The 20,408-nt window shown below is 42.9% G+C and overlaps 1 protein-coding gene across 1 annotated transcript in view; it reads right to left on the bottom strand.

Moving 5' to 3' along the window:
* The window catches only part of adipor2 (adiponectin receptor 2), a 50,318-nt gene extending 30,398 nt beyond the window's left edge, over window positions 1-19,920 (bottom strand). Inside the window, exon 1 of the mRNA XM_056275855.1 lies at window positions 19,804-19,920. The gene's annotated coding sequence lies outside the window, so the exon portion shown is untranslated. The remainder of the gene's footprint in view (window positions 1-19,803) is intronic.
* Window positions 19,921-20,408: the final 488 nt, after the last annotated feature.

Raw genomic sequence — 20,408 nt, 5'->3', positions numbered from 1 at the left:
TCTAACTCCACTACCCAGGTGGCTAGTCATGTCTGCACGCGACTCTTGCTGTCTTTGTAAATGTATTTGAGAAAACCAATTCTATAGCAGCATCAACGCTAACCTCTATCAGCGCTGCCGCCATTGTTGTCATTTTCAGAACACGGTGCTGCTCGTTGTCATCACCTAAACCGCTCCCTATAGCTCGCTGATCGGTCCGGCTTCCAGCTGCCAAGCACAATCGATTCTTAATGGATCCTTTCAAGACTTAACATCTCATGGCAAACCGGGCGGACCTCGTAGATTTAGGCTGGCTTCATAAGTCCATGTCTCTCAGGCACCATAGCAGACTCGGGAGTTTCAGAACCCTAGTATGTGTGTGTGTGTGTGTGTGTGTGTGTGTGTGTGTGTATGTGTCTCTTAGGTGCCTGGCTGACGATGCTCTTTTACAGTCACATGTTCAATACAGCTTGACTCTACTGACTGCCACAATATTCACCACAGAACTTAGAACAGACACACACATACTGACATGCACATGTATTTAGTGAGAGACAAACACGGTAGCCCCCCCTCCTTTCTCTCCCCAATTGTACCCGGCCAATTACCCCACTCTTCTGAGCTGTCCCGTTATTGCTCCACCCCCTCTGCCGATCCGGGGAGGGCTGCAGACTACCACATGCCTCCTCCGTTGCATGTGGAGTCGCCAGCCGCTTCTTTTCACCTGACGGTGAGGAGTTTCACCAGGGGGGACGTAGCGCGTGGGAGGATCATGCTATTCCTCCCATTTCCCTCCCCCCCGGACAGGCACCTCGACCGACCAGAGGAGGCGCTAGTACAGCGACCAGGACACATACCCATATCCAGCTTCCCACCCGCAGACATAGCCAATTGCGTCTGTAGGGACGCCTGACTAAGTCGGAGGTAACGCGGGGATTCAAACCGCCAATCCCCGTGTTGGTAGGCAACAGAACAGACCGCTACGCCACCCGGATGCCCCAACTGGTAATACTTAATACACTACAAATACTAACAAAATGACTGATAATATTACTAAAGTCTCTTTGACCAAGGATCTACAACCCCTTCATGCTCCAATGGAATTGCTCAGCGGCCAATACGTGGAAGGCTGTGGTTGTGTGTGTGTGTGTGTGTGGGGGGGGGTCACACCCAGATATGAATGTGTGCAACTATCTTAATAAGAAACAGGGTGAAGGCTGAAAAATCCAGCATTACCCACTCACTATTCACCCACAAGCCACTGGGAAGGGAAGTGGTTGAGAAGTAATCCTCTCTTTCTGTATATTTACTCAGTTCCTTTATGAACTGTATCAAACTAGTCTAATGCTGCAATAGCTCCACTCTGAATAGATATTAGCGCCAACTTGCCAATAATGCATGTGAACAAGCAAAGGCATGTGTGTGAATCTACTACGGTACGTGTACCTACTGCTCAGTGTCTACACACCGAGCTATCACAAGCTCACTGCGAGACCAATCTAAGCAACTTCTTAATACAATACAATCAACTTTATGAATCCCGCTAGGGGCAATTTGTTTGGAGCAGCTTGTTGTACACAAACACAGTAATATACAAACAAACAACACAAACAATAAATAACAACACTCCAGGGAGCCAAATGTGGAATAACATCTACAAGACCTATAAATAATATTGGTAAGCTACATAAACTTGATGAACACAAAACGATATGATAATAAAAAAAACTACGGCGCATTTAGTAATCGAACTGCAGAGGGAATGAATGATTTAGAATAATGGCTAGTTTTACAAGCAGGTAAAACACAACGACGCCCTGATGGCAACAGGGAATATTGCCTAGCAAGATCACATCCAGGAGAAGCCATAATACTTGCTGCTTTATGGAGGATCTGTTGGTTGCAACAAAAAAAAAAAAAAAGGAATTCAGATCTCTTTGTTTTTCACCGCGGTGATCTCAGAACAGATTTTAACAATGCTGCTCAGGCCGTTTCTGGCTTCCACCGTGAGGCTGGCAAACCAGCAGATAAAAAGAAAAACTCAGAAGACTCTTATAACAAAAGATTGATAAAAGCAACAGAGGATGATGGGATTGACAGAAACGGGATTTAGTTTATGGAGAAGGTGAATTCTCTGTTGGCCGGCGCTTCAAAAAAGCCTCGGTGTTCAAATCCAATTTAAGGTGATCATCGTACCCAAGTATTTGTATGATGTAACCATTCCCACACTTTCATTATGGATGAAGCACACTCTGGCTGCATCTCTGTTACGCCTCAAATCAATGATCCTCTCCTTGGTTCTAGAAACACGTAATTCCAAGAAGTTATATCACACCAAGAAATAAAACAATGAGCATGTTATGAGCATACAGTATATAAACACAATCAAGGTCATTTATGTGTATTAAGTACACATAACACAGATATGCACACAAACACATTCTTCTTTTGATTCATCCTCTGCACCACAAACACACAGCATATATAACAAGTCTAGACACCCCTGTTAAATGGAGGCCGGTTTTTGTGATGTTAAAAAAATGAAACCAACATAAATCCCGTCAGCACTTTTCCCACCTCTATCGGGAAATTGCAACCTATAAAATTCAAGTCATTTCAAGTGAAAAGAGGGCGTCCGGGTGGTGTGGCGGTCTAGTCTGTTGCCTAACAACACGTGTATCGCCGGTTCGAATCCCTGTGTTACCTCCGGCTTAGTCGGGCGTCCCTACAGACACAATTGGCCGTGTCTGCGGGTGGGAAGCAGGATGTGGGTAGGTGTCCTGGTCGCTGCGCTAGTGCCTCCTCTGGTCAGTCGGGGTGCCTGTTTGGGGGGGAGGGGGAACTGGGGGGAATAGTGTGTTCCTCCCATGTGCCACTTCCCCCTGGTGAAACTCCTCACTGTCAGGAGAAAAGAAGCGGTTGGCGACTCCACATGTATCGGAGGTGGCATGTGGTAGTCTGCAGCCCTCCCTGGATTGGCAGAGGGGGTGCAGCAGCCACCGGGACAGCTCAGAAGAGTGGGGTAATTGGCCGGGTATGATTGGGGAGAAAAAAGGGAGGGAAAAAAATCAAGTGAAAAAACTTTAAGGGGGGGCGAAAAAACCTAAAATAACCTGGTTGCATGAGTGTGCACACCCTTGTTGAGGCACCTTTTGATTTTATTACAGCACTCACTCTTTTTGGGTAAGAATCTATTCGCTTGGCACATCTTGACTTGGCAATATTTTCCCACTTTCCTTCCAAAAACCTTCTAAATCCGTCAAATTGCGAGAGCATCTCCTGTGCACAGCCCTGTTCAGGTCACCCCACAGGTTTTCAATGGGATTCAGGTCTGAGCTCTGGCTGAGCTGTTCCAAAACGATGATCTTCTTCTGCTGGAGCCATTCCTTTGTTGATTTGGATTTATACTTTGGGTCGTTGTTGTGCTGAAAGGTGAAATTCCTCTTCAGCTTTCTAGCAGACGCCAGGAGGCTTCGCGCCAAAACTGACAGGTATTTGGAGCTATTCATGATTCCCTCCACCTTGACTAAAGCCCCAGTTCTGGCTGAAGAAAAGTGGCTCCAAAGCCTGATGCTGCCACCACCATGCTTCTCCGTGGGTCTGCTATTCTTCTGGTGATGTGTTGTGTTGTTTTTGTGCCTTTTGGAATTATGGCCAAAAAGTTCGACCTCGGTCTCATCAGACCACAATACATTTTTCAGCATGGTTTTGGGAGACTGAATGTACCTTTTTCTAAATTTAGCCGGGCTTGGGAGTTTTTGTTTTTGTTTCACATGAAAAGGCTCCCCTCGGCTCCCCTCTGTAGCCGAATGGTTAGAGCGCATACCACGTGGTGGCAACCGCCACCAGTTCGAATCCAGCCAGCGACCTTTGTTGCATGTCTCTCTCTCTCTAAAAAAGGCTTCTGTCTTGCCACCCTACTCCACAGCCTAGACACATGAAGAATACAGGAGGTTGTTGTCACATGTAGGGAACAACCAGTACTTGCCAGAAATTCTTGCAGCTCATTTAATGTTGCTGTAGGCCTCTTGGCAGCCTCCCTGACCAATTTTCTCCTTGTCTTCTCATCAATTTTGGAGGGACGTTCTGTTCTTGGTAATGTCACTGTTGTGCCATATTTTCTCCTCTTGTTGATGATTGTTTTCACTGTATTCCATGGTATATCTAATGTCTTGGAAATTCTTTTGTACCCCTCTCCTGATCGACACCTTTCAACAATAAGATCCCGTCCATGCTTTGTAAGCTCTTCAACTCATGTTAAATAGTAGTTAGTATACACCTGCCACCAATTTCAGTGAGTGTGATCAACCCCAAATAAAGTTCCGCTGTTCCTGTAGGGTTTTCCTGACATCTTCTTGGTTGCTTCCAACTGCAAAAGCCATGGTCCACCAAGAGCTTACAAAGCATGAACGGGATCTCATCGGCTGGGGGAAAAAAAATTCTGACATGATTTATCTTGGTTTAATTTTTTTTACATCACAAAAACCTGCAATTTTAACAGGGGTGTGTACACTTTTTATATCCACTGTTCATACACATGTGCAAAAATAAATATGAATGCACACTTCATCCTGACACCTTTCTGATTGCTTTGACTCACTTGCCTTTCTTTCCTCTCTCCCACAAAAACATACACACACATTAGTATTGGAAGAAAAAAAAAGAGTGTGATGTCATTGCCATCAATCCAAGAAACAAGAAAAAAAATTCCTGACACCTGACAGACAGACCCAACAGTGACTCGGCTGAAAAAAGCTAGACTAAGGGAAACGAAGGGGAGAGATAAAGACAGATAGAAGAGAGAGTAGAAATGTCAATGGAAATCAATTTCTCTCTTGTGTTGTTTCCTCAGGGGAGAGAGTGTGAGTGGCAATTCTGTGTAGTACATGTAAGAAGCGGAAGTGGAGTGAAGAAGAAGATTGAGGCGCTCACTACCATCTGCTCTTTAACCATGGATCGGTGACCCCAAAAAAGGGTCAAAGGTGAGGTCTACTTCCACTTAATAGGTGGAGTAACTCAGACGCGACAGTGTGTCCAGTGACCAGCCCTGCCTCCAGGGGTGAGTCAGTGGAGTGGTGGTAAGGAGTGAACGAAGAAGTTGTAATGATGGAACAGCAGCCAAGTTTCTACTGGCAGCTGTGTGTCTCAAAATTAAAATGTTAAATTAAAATTACCTTTGTTGAATAAAATTAAATGTATAATATGAAACATATGGCAGTGTTTATTATGAAAAAAAGCACTGATTCTAAACATAAACTATTTATTTGGTTTTAAGGCTATAGCCATGTGTTTGGGGTAAACCTGGGCCAAAACAACGTGATCTGTGATGAATGATAAACAGGGGTTATATGGTTTAAATTAATTTATTAACCTAATATACCTGTTATTTAGACTGTTTTCTTCCAGTTAATACCTGTTGTATAATTTTCCTACATTCTCTAGCATCAGGGTATTTTTGCAGGTGGCCACGGTGAAATATTACCATCAGTCACCAATCAGATACTAATATGAGAGAGAGAGAGAGAGAGAGAGAGAGAGAGAGAGAGAGAGAGAGAGAGAGAGACAGAGACAGAGACAGAGAGAGAGAGAGAGAGAGAGAGAGAGAGAGAGACTAAGAAATAGAAGCAGCATCAGAACTGAGAACAGAGCGAGATAGGAGTGGGGAAGAGGCCATATACAACGATCAGCCAAAACATTAAAGACACCTGCCTAATATTGTATAGGTCCCCCTCGGACCGCCAAAACAGCTCTGACCCATCGAGGTATGGACTCCACAAAACCTCTGAAGGTGTCCTCTGGTGTCTGGCACCAAGACGTTAGAAGCAGATCCTTTAAGTCCTGTAAGTTGCAAGGTGGGTCCCCCATGGATCGGACTTGTTTTTCCAGCACATCCCATAGATGTTTGATCGGATTGCAATCTCGGGAATTTGGAAGCCAAGGCAACACCTTGAACTCTGTCATGTTCCTCAAACCATTCCTGAGCAATGTGTGCAGTGTGGCAGGGCACATTATCCTGCTGAGAGGCCACTGCCATCAGGGAGAACAGTTGCCATGAAGGGGTGTACCTGGTCTGCAACAATATTTAGGTAGGTAGCACATGTCAAAGTGATGTCCACATGAATGCCAGGATCCAAGATTTCCCAGCAGAACATTGCCCAGAGCATCACACTGCCTCCGCTGGCCTTCTTCCCATAGTGCAGCCTGGTGCCATCTTTTCCCCAGGTAAATGACGCACATGCACCCGAACGTCCACATGATGTAAAAGAAAATGTGATTCATCAGACCAGGCCACTTTCTTCCATTGCTACATGGTCCAGTTCTGATGCTCACGTGCCCGTTGTAGGCGCTTTCGGCAGTGGACAGGGGTCACCATGGGCACTCTGACCGGTCTGCAGCTACACAGCCACAATTGCAGCATGCTGCAATGCACTGTGTGTTCTGACACCTGTTTATAATGGCCAGCATTCAGTTTTTCGGCAATTTGAGCTACAGTAGCTCTTCAGTGGGATTGGACCAGACGGGCTAGCCTTCATTACCCACACGCATCAGTGAGCCTTAGGCACCCATGACCCTGTTGCCGGTCCACCGGTTGTCCTTCCTTGGACCACTTTTGGTAGGTACTGATCACTGCATACTGGGAACATCCCACAAGACTTGCCATTCAGGAGATGCTCTGACCCAGTTGTCTAGCCATCACAATTTGCCCCTTTTCAAAATCGCCCAGATCCTTACGCTTGCCCATTTTTCCTGCTTCCAACACATCAACTTCAAGAACTGACTGTTCACTTGCTGCCTAATATATCCCACCCCTTGACAGCTGCCATTGTAACGAGATAATCAATGCTTTTCACTTACCCGTCAGTGGTTTTAATGTTTCGGCTGATCAGTGTAAATAAGTATGAGAGAGACTGAGAGAGGGAGGGAGACAGAGAGAGGGAATGACAGAAGGTATGACTCACTGAACCTGTTTTGCAGCTTCATCTGCATATGTCAGTAATGCCTGGTGATGACGACTGTGAATGAGTGAGTAATGTGTGGGGGTGTGAGAGAGAGACAACACATTAGGTCATAGCTTACTTGACAGAAAGCAACATTTCACCCTGCTGTCAGCTCATATCGCCTGATAAGGAAAACAAAAATCTAAAAAGGCATAAGACAACAGGGGAAATTGTTGGTTGTGATAGAGAAAAAAAGATGGAGGCAGAAAAAGATAAAAGAATGGGGACAGAAGAGAGAGAAAAGCAGAGTCAGAAAGAAGCTTGAATTACAAACCCAACATATTCTGCCTCTGACAGCCTTCACAAGTGACCCAAGTTTCTTTCTTATTTATCCCGACACAATTCAGCTGTTCTTTTTGTTCTGCATATGATAACATGCAAGCTCAATTGTTTCGAAATTTATAAAAACCACAAATAAGGCAGAGTCAATGGCACACCACAGCCTGGCTTATATTCATATCTGTTCTGTATGTGTGGCTGGCATTCAGCATGACTACCCCTGTGCAGCTGTTTACACCTGGCATTAACATGCGTCTTGGGTGATCCGATCACAAGTAGACAGCTTTAAGTACAGGTGTAAATACGTCTTGAGAGCCGATCGTTCAGGCCACATTCAGAGGTGGCCTGGGACGCATTTGTCCATATCGCATTTGAAGTGTAGACACACATGTGTCCCAGGCCACACTGAAGGACCACCAAGTCAACTGACGTCCTCTACGTAGGTGGTCACTAAAGCCTCTTCTGGGTTTAGTTTAGCTTATTTTATTTTTTTTGTTTACCTCATCTGTAATTTCTGACACACATCAGACCTACAACTGTGGAACGGCCCCGCCCGCTTGCACATTCAAGTTCAACTTCAGGTTAAAGTTCATTTATCCGCCGTGGTGCAGAGCCCGACCCTCTCAAACTCGCTGGAATAATTAGATAATCTGAGCCTGAACTGACGTGATCGGGTCGAGCCCGATAGGGTTCAGATTGAGAATTACAAACTCTAGTGTTGAGATATTCACATTTTCCCTCACAAGTTTTAAGAATGACTTCTGCTGTATATTCTGAGCACAGAATGAGAAAAGGCAAAACAATCGGATCCTGACGCTCCTAATTCACTCAGATACAAATAATCTGATGAAGGAAATTAACTATCTGGTGCAAAATGCATTTGCTGTGTCCATGTCATTGTAATCATGTGAAACTATTTACTCACAACAGACTATTTCTTAAATATAATAATATCAGGTCAGGGGTCTGAAGGCTTTCAGACAGCTCGACATCATCATCATCATCATCATCATCATCATCATCATCATCGGAATAAATAACATTTATTTAAAAAGCTTTTTAAAAACCTATTGTGCTTCACAGTAGGGATAGGGGATGATTTATTGTATTTCTTTAAGAGCACTTCAAAGTTTGTACAACATAATTTGGTAGACTAACTGACAGTAATAACTTACAGATGTGGAACACATACTAATTGACGATGCATTAAAATGAGGCTCGAGTGAGAAAGGATGTCTCATTTTGTTAAATGCCTGTTGCTTCGACTGCTCTCTCCTCGCGTTTCTGTACGTGTTTATTTACTAGATTCCGACACGTGCCACTGGGAGGGTTTGAGATGAAGGCGGATGTGGTTTCAGGCGATTAACACAGGCTTTATTTAATAATGTCTTTCATTTGTACGGGCTTCTCTCCCGCGAGCCATGCCCCCTCTCTGCTTGCAGTCGAGGCTCAACCACACCCCCCTACCACAGTGATGTATGTGCTGATTTGCATATAGAATGGGGTGGTGAGATCCGATCACAAGTGGTCAACTGGAGACACATGTGGAGACACATTCTAATTCCAGTTACACTTTATTTTAGGGGGTCGGATATTACCTAGTAATAAGGTGGTAATTATCACGTAATTTCTTAGAAATAAGGTTGAAATTACCTTGTAATTTAGGGTTAGGGTTAGGGTTGGGGTTAGCTGTAAAATTACCTGTAAAAACTACCACTTTATTACTAGGAAATTACAAAATAATTTCAACATTATTCCTAAGAAATTATGTGATAATTACCACCTTATTACTAGGAAATTACTAGGTAATTTCCGACCCCCTAAAATAAAGTGTTACCCTAATTCCAAGTGTGAACTGACATACTTAGAGCTGTCCGCTTGTGATAGGACCACCCGTGACGCATGTTAATGCCAGGTGTAAACAGGGCTCATGTCGTAGCGTTCCCTCTTTGTGTGTCAGTTTGTCAAACAGGGCCTTCGAGTTGTCACCGCTAATTTTTCTAACCCTAAAAGGCACACACATTCACACACAAAAAATAAAAGAAAAGCATGAAACGTTGACAATCACAAGTGTGCTGTTATATAAATATGGAATTATCTAACAAATACAGATGGAAAGATGACTGTGTGACAAATGTGGACTTGATGACAACAAAAGGGTCGATCAAAGAATTTCTGATAAGTTGTTCGGTTGTTAAATAGAATAGAGCCTTTTTTTTCCATACCAAGCAAAACCAAAACAGCAGAGCGAGCAAATATTACCAGAAATGAACCCTTGAAACTAAATTGAATCTAATGATTCAACTACCCAATTTAGAAAATTAAATCAGTGTCGCTAAAAATTTGCTCGGTTACTTGGAATAGATTTTTTTTAAAAGGTTTCTTTTTTTCTTTTTACAAACACCACACGATGCCATCAAAGCTTACCCACAACCCCTTTCTGGGGTCCCAACCCTCATCCTCACCCCACAAGTTTGCTGTTGTTTTAACATGGCTCCACACTCTACATTAAGCTATTCGCTGTCTAAATATGACACTGTGTAAACACATTTTGTACGTTGCCCTTCAAGCAACACGTTTATGCTGGACCTTGCTCTTGGCCTGCTATCAAAACTGTCTCAACCTATCACCCTAATCTCTCGCTTTCTACCGCCGTATGTTGATTGGCAGGAAAATAACTCGAGCTTTAAATATTTTGAGTCATGCAGCGGTTTGTGTGCATACGAATATGCACAAAATATCCTTTGAGACATACAAATATATTATTAACTTTAGCTTTTATTGTTGCGATTTAATGTCAGGCGATCCATTTTTTCTGATGGAGTATTAACTGAAGGCTCTGGGCTTGCTCGCATAAAAATAACAATGCTGTTGGGGATCTAAAAGTCATCATTTGAAGAGTTATAGTTGAAAACACTATAAATCTGTGTGCATATGTACTATGTGTGTGTGTGCGCGCGTGTGTTTTCCTGTACCAAGGGGATTTGTGAATAGGCCTCCCTTTGTATGTGGTGCCAACACTGCAATGATTTAAAATGGCTGTTCAGAACCACATGACTGGTTACAGCATACACAAAGGCGCTCTCATCGTCATCGGCGATCACTCGCGGTCGAGTATGATTGTCCTCCTGTTGGTAAAGTGGATTATTTGTGGGACTTCAGATGGTTATAGAGGCCAATCCTGGATCCACAGAGTCTGTTGCATTGTGGGCAGTTGTACCTTTTTGCTTCCAAGGCACGATGGAGGTCCTTCTCCTGTTGCGCTGTGCCTTCATACATCATCCTTCTTCAAATGTTCCTGTCACAGGCCATCTCTTCCCAACTGACAAGGTTGAAGCGGCATTTCCTCAGGTTGGACATGAGGTTATCCCTGTACCGCTTTTTTGTCTCCTTTGGGTGCACTTTCCCTCCATAAATTGGCCATAGAAGGCCTGTTTCAGAAGGCGAAAATTTGGCATACAGATTATATTTCCTGTCCATCACAGCTGGTGTCATGTGATAGGTTTGGAGATACTTGGTAAGTTGGCTTCCTCCAGGATGATGATGTTTGTGTGTGTGTGTGTGTGTGTGTGTCTTGGTGACTCCTGTGTCCTGGCACAACACTGACTAATACAGTTGTGAGCAGTCTTATGATGGCAAGGGACAAACAAAGATACGCAATGTTGGAATGGATACACACTTGGGCTGTCACGCGTAATTGAGTAACTTGATTAACTCGATTACAAATAATCTTCAGATACAACTTACAGTCTCACTTTCAATCATTTCCTTTTGCGTGTTTGAACATGCCTGGACATGTAGAATGAACGAGTAGGGCAGCTCAGGCATGCATCAGGGGATTATTTCAGTTGAGAAATTGAAGGAAAGCGAAAACGAAAAACAAAGTATAAGGATCAGCCAAAAGAAAATGTCCAAAGTTTGGGACCATTTTCAACTAAAATGCGAAGAAAATTCAGTGGTCGCCAAGCATTGTACAGCTGAACTAGCTCATCACAACAGCACAATGTCCGCGCTGCAGCACATCAACAGAAAGTATCCTGCCCATTCGATTGGCGCCTTTCTGTACAAGGTCACCTTACATCGAAAGATGTAATAAAACAGGGACAGCTAAGAACATGAACCAGAAATAATAATAATTTAAAAAAAACATCTCACAAAGAGGGAGATATCACATTACCATGAGTAATAGAGGCAACCAGAATTTTAAGTACAGGCCAGAACCTTATGTTACACTGTTCCTCTTAAATAAAACATAAAAGTTAAATTGTTTGTTAGCCGATGAACCATTAGATTATCACTCAACTCCCAAAATAGTCATATGTGACAGCCCTACCTAATACCCCCCCCCCCCACACACCACTTCTGTTCAGGTCACTTTCAATTTAGGCTAAGTTAAGGATGTAGATTTTCTTCAAAATTGAAAATGATACCAAACCTATTCTACCCTGAAACTGAGAATCACAGCTGCGTCTTTAAATTGATATCTTTCATTAAATGAATTGCAAATGAACCGACTCCAACCACACGCAACTAAAAATGTGTACTGTACCGAGCAAAGCACACGTACATGTAACGATGCAATAGTACAAGGCTAGATTATAAACTAGATTGTGGAAGTAAAAAAAGGCTTACTTTCCTCATAAGCCACAAGATAAAGACGATAAGAAACACAGACTCACACGAACAATTGGATCACATGCTGGTTGACATTCAGTAGTCACACAGCAAGGCCAGTAAAGACTGGCAAATTTGTCATACAAAACAAACAGTCAGTTCATGCACACATACACACCATCCCCCACCCTGTCCCTGTCACACACACACACACGCACTCTCGCATACAAATGCAGCGTCATTCACAGGCCACCAGTCTCCCTCCCAAAAACACCTGTGCACACACAGTTTACCATACCCTAGCAGACCCCTACTCTATTGCACACAGAGAGGGGCCTCCTCAATCCAAAAGAACAAGAGAGTCAGAACAGGCCAGGACTCACACAAAGCAACATGAACCATCCAGCTATGCTAAAATTATCTGGCTGGTGCTGCCTGATAGCATTGCCACGTCAGCAATTATTCCAGCTTTAAAGCGGCAATCTCGTAGATTCCTGTTGCGTTCTTTCTTGGCATAAACTTCCCAGGAGTCATTTCAAAACCTCTAACTAGTTTGTCTGCCACAACACCGCAACACAAGAACGCCTGTTCCACCTATCTGCTCAAACAGACCAACAACTGCTGCGTGACAGAGAACATGTCACTTCCTGTGTGACGCTTAGGATTTTTGCCAGGAAAGTCGCCACAGATGCACATTTGTATTTCTCCGCATTACTACAAATGCAAGGTTTTTCATCAGTGGCCAATAGACTGAATTGTCATTTTGTCCCCTTGTATAGTGATGACAGTAACTCCTTTTTTTTAATCCCCCCCTCACCCTTTTCTCCCCAATTGCACTTGCCCAATTATCCCACTCTTCCGAGCCGTCCCGGTTGCTACTCCACCCCCTCTGCCGATCCAGGGAGGGCTGCCTCCTCCGATACATGTTGAGTCGCCAGCTGCTTCTTTTCGCCTGACAGTGAGGAGTTTGACCAGGGGGACATAGCAAGTGGGAGGATCACGCTATTCACCCCAGTCCCCCCCCCCCCGAACAGGCGCCCCGACTGACCAGAGGAGGTGTTAGTGCAGTGACCAGGACACATACTCACATCTGGCTTCCCACCCGCAGACACGGCCAATTGTGTCTGTAGCTACGACCGACTAAGCCGGCGGTAACAATAGGATTCGAACCGGCAATCCCTGTGTTGGTAGGCAACGGAATACCAACTCCGCTACGCTACCCGGACGCCCTAATGATAGTAACTTAACAGATGATAGCAACCTAACAGACATTTGTTTAAGAGTGAGAATCTTCAAGATTGTTACTTTAAAATCTGTTGACTCTATTATTATTATATCAGCAAATATTATTGTTTTGTGTTTGTCTCGTGTTTCTATTCCATAACTATAAATGCAAACATGCCTGATTTGGCAAAATACAAAAATATAAAATACAAAAATGTTATTTGGAATCACTTAACCCTTGGCAAAGCCAATAAAATTTATATAAAAGCTAGAACACAGCAAAACCGAGTTCATGTTGATCTATTTCATTTACAATTTGTCTCTTAAAAAAATCCACACGACCTTTATCTTCAAGTAGGGGAACAAAGCACTGAATTGTTATCTCTGTGTTTCAGACCCAAGTCAAAGTAAACAATAATTGCTCCATGTTAATGCTGCTAAAGTAATTTTTGCACCAATAATCAGGAACTTATCAACAGAGTGTGCTTTTTCGGTGTAAACTAACGCCTAGTTCACACGAAACGATTCTAGCCCCAATTATCCTTCATGTATTGTGAAAACCATAATGACGTCAAGATTCCTGATTACAACACAGCGAGTTATGTAGTGTGAACAGCACAGCGATCTGACAGCTTTTAAAGTTGTGTCGTGTGATCTTGACACAAGGCAAGTAGTTTCAGCAGGGCCTCTCAGTTACTACTGGTACTGACAGAACCCAAAACACTGCAAGGGAACATGAAATGTACTCCAGAGGCAGTTTTTTTCTTCCGTGTCCCTCGAGGTTTCTATTAGAGCCCAGACCACATCCAAGAGGAGAAGAAAAAAAATTAAAGGCTAAAAAAAAAAAGTCTTTGGCCAACCTTCAGAAAAGCTTTTAACCACCAACCACCTGAATACAGGGTAGAAATGGACAACAGCCAGATCAGTGTCCTGTTGGCTTTGCAGGTCAGCACTCCAACCTAATGCAGCGGTTTTCAAACACTGGGTGGGAAAAACCAAGTTAGGTCACAGTATGATTAAAAAAAAAGGCTCCCCAAAATGTTCAAGAGAGTTTAGTAGTTAAAGCTTCTGATTAAGCTAAACTACCGGTGCCCACCGAAGTCTCTGTGATGTGACGCAGGCGAAGTAAAATGCGGTAGGCTTGTGGTTTACTTGCTTAAAACAGGTCAACGTTTCTAACTCTACAAACTAGCCTTCAGGAAAAGTTTTAAGCTATGCTTGAATGGTACCCTGACAGCTAACCTAAAAATAAGTATCTTATCCCAGTTTAGCTAAACCAGACTTTTCTCCAAACTCTAAACAGGGTGGGAAGATAAAAAGAGACCATTAATAAAAATAAAAATGCAATAACCAATGTCAGATCTTGTCTTTGCAATTTCAGTGTTTTCAGCAGAAGAAAGTTAGAGGCAAGACAAATTCACCTGCAATCTGCGGTATTTTAATGGTATGCTACATAGTGGTAACGGATTAGGCCCTCAAAATAATGACTGTTTATGGTTACATAGAGCAGAAAATCTTAGTAACCAAAACCAAATTTGACCAGCACATGCCTGGCGGTACTTTTCCACACTGCCATTGATGGCTTATGTTTAACTGATGCCTTGGTAGAACTTGTTAACAGTAATCCAAACACACCCATACAGGCCCTCCAAATGGTAGTCAAAAACACAAGCACGAGTACAGACTTAGACTTGCCCACTTTTGCATTTAGAAAAAAAACGCCCCCCCCCCGCCCCCCAAAAAACCCCAATCTAAAAAACACTACGAGCACAAATAGGGAGTCGCATGAAAACACACAAACAATCTCTATCTGCTAACACTGGAAAGTGTTTTCAGACACAAGATGCTTACTATGCCTATGGGCAAAGAGACTTCCAAGGTAACAGGCTAATTTAGTTGGATCTTGCTGTGTCCATCTTTGTATGTGTGTGTTACTTAAAAGGTAGAACGAGTAGGATTTTCCTAAGATAAATAAATAAATAATATATATTTTTTTAAAAATCAACGTATACAAAATAATCCCTCCCAATAATCACTTATGACCCACCAGACGTGTGGCAGTATCTGTATCTGCAAAGACCTTGTCCTCGGCCTGTATTTTCTTATTTTTCTGTGTATGGGACATTTCTGGGTGTTAACCTTTGGGCAGCAGGACTCTGTAAAAGCTAGGGGTGTAACGATCCGCAGACCTGGATCAATATATTGATTCAACGATCAACGATCCAATATCATAGTTGCAAAGAGAAAACATTGCTCCATATCATCAGCTTTAAGATATGCCTAGGATGTGAAAATGTCAAAACTCAATATCTCTAAACCACTGAGCACACAGATAGAACCTTGGAAATACAAGGTGATGACACACAGATGTGCATGGTTTGTGTTCATAGTTGAAAAGGTCATCAAGGGCTCTTTAAGTTAACTGATAAAAAAGATTTGCACTCAACTATGAGAAATGTCGCACTTTATAATGAACAACAGAGGTCTATTTTTATTCTGTTTATTAAAAAGATTTTTCATTTAAAAGTCTGGAAGAGCTCAGTAATAAAATTGTCAATTCATATTTTGGTTGCTTTTTGTGAGTTGATATAAATGTAACTGACTGAATTGAATTGAAATAGTATCGTGGCAGGCTTTGTGATATCAGCAACTATCATATCGTTTCCAAAGAATCGATATAATATCATATTGTGATGAAACTTGTGATTTACACCCCCTAATAAAAACATAGCGGCCAGGTGCCAGAACGCGAGTGTAAGCTACGACAATGGCGGACACAGCTCCGAAAAGACGCAAATACAGTGAGGCGAAACACCAAGTGGACAAAGCTCGTTCCAAAACGAGAGTGAATCTGGGGTAGGCTTTCACCCGCTGGTGAGCACTGAAGGAGAGGATGGGAATGAAGATAGATGTGGAGTTGGCTTGTATACTGGGATGTGTTCTGGTAACTGTAATCAGGGGGTGTGTCCTTCTGGTGACGTTAAGCCAGGGAGGAGAGGCTAATTTTGAAACTGCAACTGACAAATCCTACTCATTCTACCTTTAGGCAGAAAACTAAGGCTGCCGATCAATTAAAAAAAAATTAATTGCACAATTTGCTGTGATTAATTACGATTAATTGCTTTTTCTTAAGACTGAAGCTTGTAATAATTGATATTTAAATGAAAAATTACCGAATAAATGTAGAATCAAAACAAAGGAAGTAAATTGAAATCCAAACACTATTGTTTGATAGCATCTTTTTTTAACTCTGAACACAGATTCTCTCCTGTGATCTACAGATTTCCAATAAAACCATCAAGGCCATCACAATTGATTGTCAGCTTGAAAGGCATATTTTTTTTAATATGCACTAACATTAATACCCAGGTCTGTATGTTAACGTGCCAGTTGAATTTCAAAGCCATCAAGGCCATTAAAATTAGATATCAGCTTAGAAGGCAATCATTTCTTGTATAAACTAATATAAATGATAATTAACAAAACAGTGTTCCATGTTCAAGTGCCAGTTGAATTTCAAGTGTTGTGAATTCATGACATTCATTAAATGTTCATTACATGCTCATCACAGAAGCCCTAATGTGCCCCTGTGGCACAGCATAGTCATAGTAGACCATCTAATATTCTCCATGAGGGGATGAGGGCTGAGAACAAGTGAAGGGTCGCCCCGTGTTCCACATCCACGGAAAGGACTTGTACTGGTCGCACAGACGCACACGCAGTCCCATTCTGGCGTTCCACGCACGCGCATTTTCCGATCCACGCTCCAGCGAGGAGCAGAGTAGGGGAAAAAGACAGCAAGTACTACCGAATCCCAAATATCAATTACTCAGAGAGAACACTCAGTAAGGACAGCGAGTCATAGAAACACGGGAGACGTCCTCCAAATAAAAACGAATAAAATAACGGGGAAGACCAAGAAGCTGCAGTGCAAATTTCTTCCACTGTCATTCCTCCTTGAAAAGCTGATGAAATTCCTCTGACGGAGTGCTCTCCGATGCCCTCCGGTGGATCCATCCCAGAGGAGCGATATACTATGCCTGTGACACTGCCTAGCACAGCTGCCACAGGAAGAAAACAAAATGCAGCTGCGTTGTGTTAAAAAAAAATTTTGACGCGTTAAATATTTCAAATCAACCACAAAAATTAACGCGTTAATTTTGACAGCGTTACAAAGAACAAAACAACATAAACCATTGCAGAGAAAGTTCTACTGGTTTAACAACAGAGTTAGCACACATGCACATTAACGCAATGCCTGCTGCCATTACCTGAGAGAGACGGAAAGAGGGACAAAGTTTTGAGAGGGAGAGAGGAAAAAGACTAGGAGAGAGAGAAGCAGCTCACTCCCATATGATCAATCAATTTTGCAATGAAAGTACTTTACTATTCTTGGAAGCTATGTTTAGCGGCACCGCTGCCTGGCACACGTTCATGGACTGGCTTCATTTTACATTATGCTCTCTAGAAAGTTATATTTCTAGTGAAAATATGTTACAACAGAGCCATGTTTACTAGCAGAGTTGAGAGCCCATGCACAGATAAATACAAGAAATGAATCTACAAAGCTCGTTTTTTTGCAAATTAATTTCTTCTTTACCTTCTCATGATACCCTTACTCGACTTGGATTATTTGGTTCTGGATGAGTATTAGTACTAATAATTATTTCAAAGACAGTTGAACCCAATATGGTTTACTTTATCTGTTAAGCTGGGGGAAATGACTTAACTGTGATACCCCCGTATTTAAAGAATATGATTGTTAGTAAGATTTTAATGTGATATATTCATATGTGTTGTAAATCATTGAGGTTGAGAAAAGAGAACACATGGTCAAATCATATTAACTCAAAATGTTGAAAATATCAATTCTATGGACAGGATTCTGCGGTGAGAACACTGGCAGATTTCACACTACCTTGAAAACTGCAAAGAGTTTGACATGGGAAACCCGAGATTCAAAGTCGGTGTGGGTATTTGCAAATACATTAATAAATTATGTGCCTATGTTTCTTTCTTGTGCAGCTTGGTTGCTTAGGGCTGAATAAGTCTCTTGGAAAAGATGTCACTCCAACACCCTAAGGGGTCAAATCTGTATGAGCAGGCAGTGGTTAAATATGTATAACGAACTTCAATACAACTACTGGGACACTGCTTTGTGAAATATCTAAGTGGTAACTCCATGCCAAGGCAAGGCTAGGAGGGTGTTTCATGGGGGTATAATGATAAAGTTTGCATTCAACACAAACAGGCTATCAGCCACACGCTCCATGAATTATTTGTGAGATGATCTCATGCTTTCTGGCAAACCTAAGAGCTAGAAGTGCACAGAAAACAGAATATTAGAACATTTTATTAAGCTTGAAAAAGGAAAAAACGATTCCAGAATGAGATTAAAAGTGATTAGAACAGGAGACATCAGCTAAATGCTTGAAAATGTTGAAAGACGGTGCAAAATTTGGCCACACAGGCAGCCACTTTAGCAAGAAACATGCCATCGTTCACCAGCTCCATCCCATCGTGAAAATCATACATCTGCCAAGTGAAATAGTTGAAGCGGCAAATCAATGGTGAAAAGTAACTTTCTGCCTCAGGAGTGACGAGTCAGTTCAATTGTTAGTTACAGCGTGAGAAACAATACAATCATTGTACTACTGTGACATGGCTACAGTATGTAACCTGAGGTTTTGCAAAAGTAAAGGCTTCAGGTAAAAAAGAGGTGGCGTGCTTTCTATTGGGTCATGAAATTTAAAGAATACGAAATCAGCTTATTAACTACATTCTGAAAGGTCCACACATGCAATGGAATAGCTAACAACCATAAAAAACACTATCGCACAGTCCAAGGGAGACTGCACTCACTGAGAGACTTGTTATTGATCCTTTTGGAACAGGTTAGGCTAAGGAACACGATTTTCTATAATCTCACAAACAGTAACACACACACAGAACCGAACCATTCAAACGCTACAGCAACAAAACCAGCCACAACATCCAATGTACAGCCTGTTTGTGTGCACAGAAGGCAAACAAGCACTGGCGAGTAAGCGAGACAAAGAAAGCCCATAACTCCAGCCAGACTACCATCCTTGCTGACAGCGACAATTCGTACACTTTCAACACACGATTAACAACACACACACACACACACACACACACAAAACGCCTTCTCGCTAAAGTGTTTGCGAAAATGTTTGTCTTATGCTCTGACAAATCTTTAAAAAGAACACACACACAGAGACACAAAACCCCCCCACACGCACCGCAAGGTATCGACGGGCTGCGAGAGTGGTTTGTTTACACCGCGCTAGCGAGCAGGCTAGTCGGCTAATGTAACTGCCACATCTTTAAAAGAAGCCCGACAACTCTTAAGCTGCGCCTGGGTATTTTGACAGCTGGAGTTTACACCCCGTCTGCCTTTGTACATACCCAGCATGACCTCCAAACGAGAGAACACACCTCGCCAAGGCAGAACGGAGCTCTGATTTCTCCCTGGCTAACAGATTACGCTCCCCCGGTTGTTTTGACAGCCAGAATTAGCCGGATAGCAGAGCTGCTAGCTGGCAGGTTTATATTCTGGGAAAGAAAGGAAAAAAAACCCGGAACGCTGGGAAAGTCCCAAACCAAATTCAAGTCTGAAACAACATATTAAAAATATAAAAATGCCCCGCGGGAGACACTGTCAGCGACGTTTATCACCATTATTCACCTTGTCCTGACGTCTGAAGTGAGTTGCGTCCAGTTTCCCTGTTACCAAATTGTTGCGAGGACGCTGTCTGGTCTCTACTCTTTAGGGGAGCTCTCTCGCTCGCTCACTCGCTCGCTCTCTCTCTCTCTCTCTCTCTCTCTCTCTCTCTCTCTCTCTCTACCCCATCCGACGTCGTCAGCCAATCCTTGTGTGACGCCCCTCGCACGAGCGGTTGGCCACCAATCACATCGATCGTAGAGAAACATGGCGTCCGACAGCCGGAAACCAGGAAGAGGAAGCGATGCTGCAAAAGCTGACATCGACAGCATTCTTTGTGGGACTTGTAGTTTCGACGTTACATCGGATTGCGTCGTTGATGTCATAGGAACGCGATTTAAAAACAAACACACACACACACACACACACACACACACACACGCACACGCGCGCGCTGAGAGGCGTCTCTGAGGCTGTTTAGACCTGCTATTAACATGCGTCTTGGCTAATCCGCTCAGAAGTGGTGACAGTTCACATCTGCCTTTAGAACGCGTCTCAACATGCGCCTCGAGTGTGGAAGGCCACTGGGGCTAAACACGCGTTGGTAAAACTTGTACTCGCGGTCCTTT

This window comes from Lampris incognitus, chromosome 3 (assembly GCF_029633865.1).
Source record: "Lampris incognitus isolate fLamInc1 chromosome 3, fLamInc1.hap2, whole genome shotgun sequence".
NCBI classification, from domain to species: domain Eukaryota; kingdom Metazoa; phylum Chordata; class Actinopteri; order Lampriformes; family Lampridae; genus Lampris; species Lampris incognitus.
This window is presented reverse-complemented; position numbering and strand designations above follow the sequence as displayed.